This window comes from Mesoplodon bidens, assembly GCF_964165515.1.
Source record: "Mesoplodon bidens genome assembly, contig: HAP1_SCAFFOLD_229, whole genome shotgun sequence".
Lineage (NCBI taxonomy): Eukaryota > Metazoa > Chordata > Mammalia > Artiodactyla > Ziphiidae > Mesoplodon > Mesoplodon bidens.
This window is the reverse complement of record NW_027672470.1, coordinates 466,776-472,799: the sequence shown is the minus strand read 5'-3', so window position 1 is coordinate 472,799 and position 6,024 is coordinate 466,776.

Genomic DNA, 6,024 nt, shown 5'->3' with positions numbered 1-6,024 from the left:
GTGATGGGGCAAATCAAAAGGACACAGGAGCCAACTGAGGGAGTTCCCAGTGGCCAAATCCAGGATGCGATGTGTGTATATGATCAGGCCTGAATTTAATAGCAAATGTTAGCAAATTATGTACCTTAAAAAAACTTTTTGTTGAAATTAATTATTTATTTTTATGAATGGATTATAGTCCCTTTTACAGACTACTGGGAATTACCCAATAATTTACAATTGAAGTAAGATCCTTTAATCTCGTATGCACTGGGACCATATTTTCTACAGCAAAAATGTGAGTGCAGACATGGGGGTAGTTTAACAAAATACTTAAAATTAGAATGGTTAGAAAATCTAGGATACATAGTTGATATATACATACATATATGTGTGTATATGAATATATACGTATGTGTACCCCTACACACACACACACACACACACACACACACACACACACACCCATACCCATATCCGGTCTATCTAAACCGGCAGTTCCACATTTGGCCGCCAAGTGGCGCTTTGCTTGTGTAAGGAAAACGAACAAGGAACCTGATGAGCACCAGGATAAATGGTCAAAGAGGCACTTGCTCTGTATTCATATGAGCCTTGATCGCCAACCCCCTGGGGCCCATTGAGAGAGTTTCTCTGGCCGAGTGGGTACTATACTCCCATCCTGGGCTTGAGGTGTTTGGGATTTAAATTATTCTGAGATTTAGGCTTATTTTGGCGTGGACACAAGCAGGCCGGTCCTGGGTGGGGGCGCGGCGGTGGTGGGGGGGGTAGTGCGCTGCTGGTACCTGAGTGCAGGGCGCCAGATGCACGCTCTGTTGTGGGCCCCTTACAGGTGGAACTAAGAGAGGCGTGCCTGGTCCATCCCCGAATCCAGGCTAGCATAGCGCTCAGGGCATAGTGAACGTGTTGAATGAATTGGTAGATGTCTTTGTTCTTTGAAAATAATTTAGAGGAGAAACCACCGTGCTTTAGGAATATCTATCAGTAACACATATTGGAGCATCTTGGGCAGAAGGTAAACAGCGATGAACATCTCCCCTGCTTCTGCTGGCAGTGTTCTCTGATGTCACACCCTGAATATACCTTTGTGTCTTCTACAGGTGCTGTTAGCTCTTACAGACAAAAGGAATTTGTCATGCAGTGCTCCAAGAAAGCTTTCCTCTGAGGAGACCTTAGATACTCCTGTTAAAATTTAAAAGGAGTGTGGCATTAGGTATGCTTTTGTATGTACTGCTGCCTAAGCATAAGGGTGTAATCCAGAGAGTTTCGACCAGCCTCTAGAACCTGAACAGGATTCGGTACCTTTTGCAGTGATCATTTAACGTTCAGACTCTCTCCACACTCAACTCAGGTACCTGGAACACTCCTGGCATCAGAACATGTAGCCTTGCCCTGCTGTAGCCAAGGCAGCTGCAGGACAAACAGTGTGGCTTTTGGATTCAGATCCTGGTTCTGCTACTCATTAGCCCTGAGACCTTGAATAATTACATGAATCTTTTGAGTCTCAGTTTCTTTATCTGCAAAATGGGGGTGTTAAAACTGATATTCTTCATTTATCCAGTCAACCAACATATTTCTCTTCAGACTCTCCTCCAAGAGCTTGCAGTCTGGTGGGCATGGCCCACATGTCTATTAGTGTCTAGAATATTAAGTAAGAATGTATCTACACCAGAACTCCACGGGAGTCATGACAGCACAGGACATGTGAATGCATTTGCTGCCGCTGGACTGTGTGCTTAAAACTGGTGAAGGTGATACATTTCATGTTATGTATATTTTATAAATTAAATGAAGTAAAATGAAAAAAAAAAAACTAAAGAACCCAGCATGATGCCCGGCCCATAGTACGTACTCAGTAAACGTTTCCCTATGTTCTCTTTTTTCATGGATGGGCGTTGGCAAGCTGTCGTTGCAACAGTTACCCAAATTTTACCCCATTAAGAGGGCTTTCTTCTGGCAGCATTTCTACTTAGATGAATAGAGTAGAGGGACCTGAGCCTTAATTCTCTGTCAACACATTACTGACCCGGCAGGTTTGGGCCACAAGTCCCTGAGCAGACCCGATTTCATTCTTTGCACACTAGTCTTTATAAGCCTGTCTTCATTATGAAAAATGAAAGAGAATCCTGGAAGCTGTTTTTAAGGTCCTTCATAAGGTGCTGAGAGTTTATTTACTCCAGGATGTTGTCTGAGAAACAGGAAGACGTCTCCTAAGCCCATACTGAGCTTGAGGCAAGAAGTGAGGATACGGCTTGCAGAAGGCCTGTGGGTCCCCCTCCATCTGTGCGCCTGGTGGCATGTTGTGTGCAAGACAGAAAAGGCCACTTCTTCCCGTTTACTGACCTAGTTGTGCCAGGGCGCTTGCATCTGAGAAAAATAAATTCTGTCTGATCTTTCTTTTCATCACTCACTCCCTAATGACGTACAACTGGGGCTGAGAAAATTACGGTTCCAAGGTCATAAGAAAGCAAGTGGAAACTGTGGATGTGAACTGAGAAACGGTTATTGATGCTGTTCTGAGCACAGTGAATGACCGGTGAGCGGCTCCTTCAGGGCAGTGCGTGGACCGGAGTCCATCCTGACCTTCATCTCCTTCGGTCCCAAGAAGATGTTACTTTGCTTTCATGTCACACATATCTGTTAGCATAGGAGTGAAATCTCTGGCCTTGAATTGAACTAAGATACTTTTTTTTTGCTCTAAATATAATACAGTAATGGTGCGTGTGTTAAAGAGGTACTGTAGGCAAACAAAAAAGTTCATCAGTGCCTTGCTAAGAAAAAAGAATGAACAAAGACATAGGTTAGTGTTTTCAGAGCTTTTAATAACTAGTACTTCAATCCCTTCGTCATCTCTAGGTTAAGCAGCTGTATCCAGGAGCATCTTAGAGAAAGATGGAGGTAGAATGTGTTCAAACTCCAACTCTTCTCCTTAAAACTTGTGGAACTTTGGAAGGTGTTACTGAACCTGTTGCTATGTCAATGTCCTTATCTGCAAAAAGGGAACAACCATCTCTCCCTCCCAGGATTGTTCCAAGGATCACTAAGATAATGTATGTAAAGAGCTTAGCATAGTGCCTGGCACCTAGTAAGTGCTCAATAAATGATCGTTTTAAAAGCGAAGATCACAAAGACGCTTAGAGTCACGGTGGGCTAACCTGGCCTAGAGAGTTAGGGGAGCCGACTCTAAGAGCAGAATATTTTCTTTAGTTTGCCTCTGTTCCTGCTGTTTCCTCTGTCTTCCCTGTCATCTCTGAATTTACAAATTACCTTTATCCTTCAAGATCCCAGATCAAATACCACCTCCTCCATGAAGCCTTCCAGATTACCTCAGCCAGAAGTGATCACTCCCTGTATCGTTGCCCTTTCTGTGGCATTTCTGTTTAGTGTCACAGTTATTTGTGTGACTGTATCATCTTTCTTATAATGCTGCTTCTGAAAGAGCAGGACCTTATCTTTTCCACTTTAAGTCTCTCTTTACACCCAGCACTGAGTGTTGCCGGTAGACTCTGGTTGGGTACATGAACGGCCACTAAGGCTGAAGCTTAGGTAGGTAAGAGCCTACAAACAGGATTAGTTTCTCCTAAACAGATTTTCAATGGTTTTCTTTTGGCGAGGCAGAGGGTAAAGAGCTAAAAATGTAAGTGTGGATTTATTATACTATAAGGATAGTTTATATATGTAAACAATTGATCCCACGATGCCTTTCCCTGAGCAGTGAATAACTTGTGTTCCATTCCAGTTATCATCAAATGTAATATTCTAAATGGAAGGTGAAGAACACTAACTCCCCCCACCTTCCTTTTGTTTTTCTTTTTCTTTTTGCGGGGGTGGGGAGGATCTAGAGGGGAAAGGGCAAAGAGTGAAGGGAAAGCCTCTATTTTTTTTTTGGACTCAGGCAGGAGTTAAGGATAACTCCCAAGTACCTGTGCAAATGAATATGATTAAATTCGCTACTCCAGAAAAAAATTTTAATCCCAAAGTCATTTATTTTGGCTTTAGAATAGACAAGCATTTGTGTTGGGTTTTCCTGCCTAATTACTTTTTGATTAAGCTTATTTAAAAATTGTTTAAAATTCCTTTAGTGTGACAGCCCAGCAAAGGGGGTGGGGGGTGTGTGGAGAAATGGGCCACAGATGGGATCTGAACTAGGATTTCAGCTTTCCTGTATAAAAGCCTCCTGATACACTGCAAGCAGGAGAGCAAAGTTGGAATCAGCTTTCCGGAGAACAATTTGGCAAAATAGTTTTAAAAGTCTTAAAAATATGCTTACTCTTTGATCCAGTAATTCCACTTCTAGGAATGTCTTAAGGATATAATCAAAGAGGCACGCAGAAATGTAGGGACAAAGCATTCACCACGACATTTATATCAGGAAAAAAAAGTAAAACCAACTGAAAACACTGAATAATGTGGAATTGATTAAAGTAGGCCCCAGTCTCTAATGTGTGTAGTTATATTGTCAAATTATAGGCTTTAAAACATTTGCCACATCTTTCTAAGTGAAAGAGAGACAATAAAATAGAAGGTACAGTTTGAAACAGTGCAGAGAAATAGAGGGGGGGGAGGGAGGGAGGAGGTGGGTGGGTGGGTGGGTGGATGGATGCCTATCCAAAAAGACACATTCTGCAAATGTTAACTTTGGTATCACTGAGTGGTGAAATTATGGCTGACTTTGTACTTTTTTGTGTTTTTCAAGTTTTCTGCTTGAACGTGTATTGCTTTGTAATCAGAAAAACCACCTATCATATATTTTAAAAGAATATATGTTTAAGGTGAGAATTCCCTGGCAGTCCAGTGGTTAGGACTCCACACTTCCACTGCAGAGGGCCCGGGTTCGATCCCTGGTCGGGGAACTAAGATCCTGCAAGATGCTCCACATGGCCAAAAAAAAAAAAAAAAAGAAGAATATATGTTTAAGGTATCAATGAAAAAATAAAATATTGCTAGACAATACCCACAAAGCGATCATCTGAATGCACAGCTGATAGTTTGGATTAAATGTATTTTCTTAAGGGTCACATTCATACACATGAAGTATCAGGGATCACACTGAATACACAAAATCAAACATACCATAGGTTCAATTATGTTTCCCAAGTAAAACAGCAAAAATCTGTGAAGACACAGTTTCATGTGGACGTCCTGTTTTCTGAGACCAGCATGAGGAGGTAGACTCTTCAGAGCTAGGAGGACCATGGTTTTGCAAAGCTCCAAATACTAGTGGGTCTTCTGGGAATCACATGTAAAAAATATTTACTGCCCAAATGACATTAGAAGAATAGTGGGAACATTTTAAATCACTCTTAATCTTCTCAAAGCAGTTCCCAATGAAATGTTTTACTGTGTCCCCTTTCTTATCTCCTCGTTGTCATCAACTCACTACTCCAAACCCACATGTTTAAACAGGGAAAGAGAGTGAAAGCATAAGGTAAATGATGGACAACCACAAACCTTTGACGACCCCAAAAGAGCTCTTTGGCTCACTTTTTTTTTTAACTCTGCTTTATATGATCAACTGCAGAGGAAATTTGTTCTTCACTGTTTGCAGGCCTCCACCTGTACACATGATGGGGTTCTCTTGTGTTTGCAGTTCCTAAATTCTTCAGACACCATGTGGCTTCACTGAAGGAAAATCCTTGCAGGTCCGACTCCCCATTGTGTAAGGTCAGGTGGAAAAGCCTTTTGTGATTAACTCGGCCACTGTGTGTCCCTTGGTATTTGGAACTTCAGTGGGAGTTTTTATTAGGTGTCCGCATTTTGAATGCTGACTCACATAAGCTTCATCTACTGGGAAAAGCAGATAAATGTAGCGCTTTGGACACCAAGTCGAATCCCAGCTCTCCCACTAGCTGGGACCTCGAGCAGGTCCACTTACTATGGTTATCCGTCTTTCTAAACACAGTCTTCTCCCACTTTGTTTCCGACACAGTTTCCTTACGCTGCCCCTCCTCCCCAAGAACCAGTGAAGACTCTGAGAAGCCTGATCAACATCCGAAAGGATACACTAAGACTCGTCAAGTAAGTTCA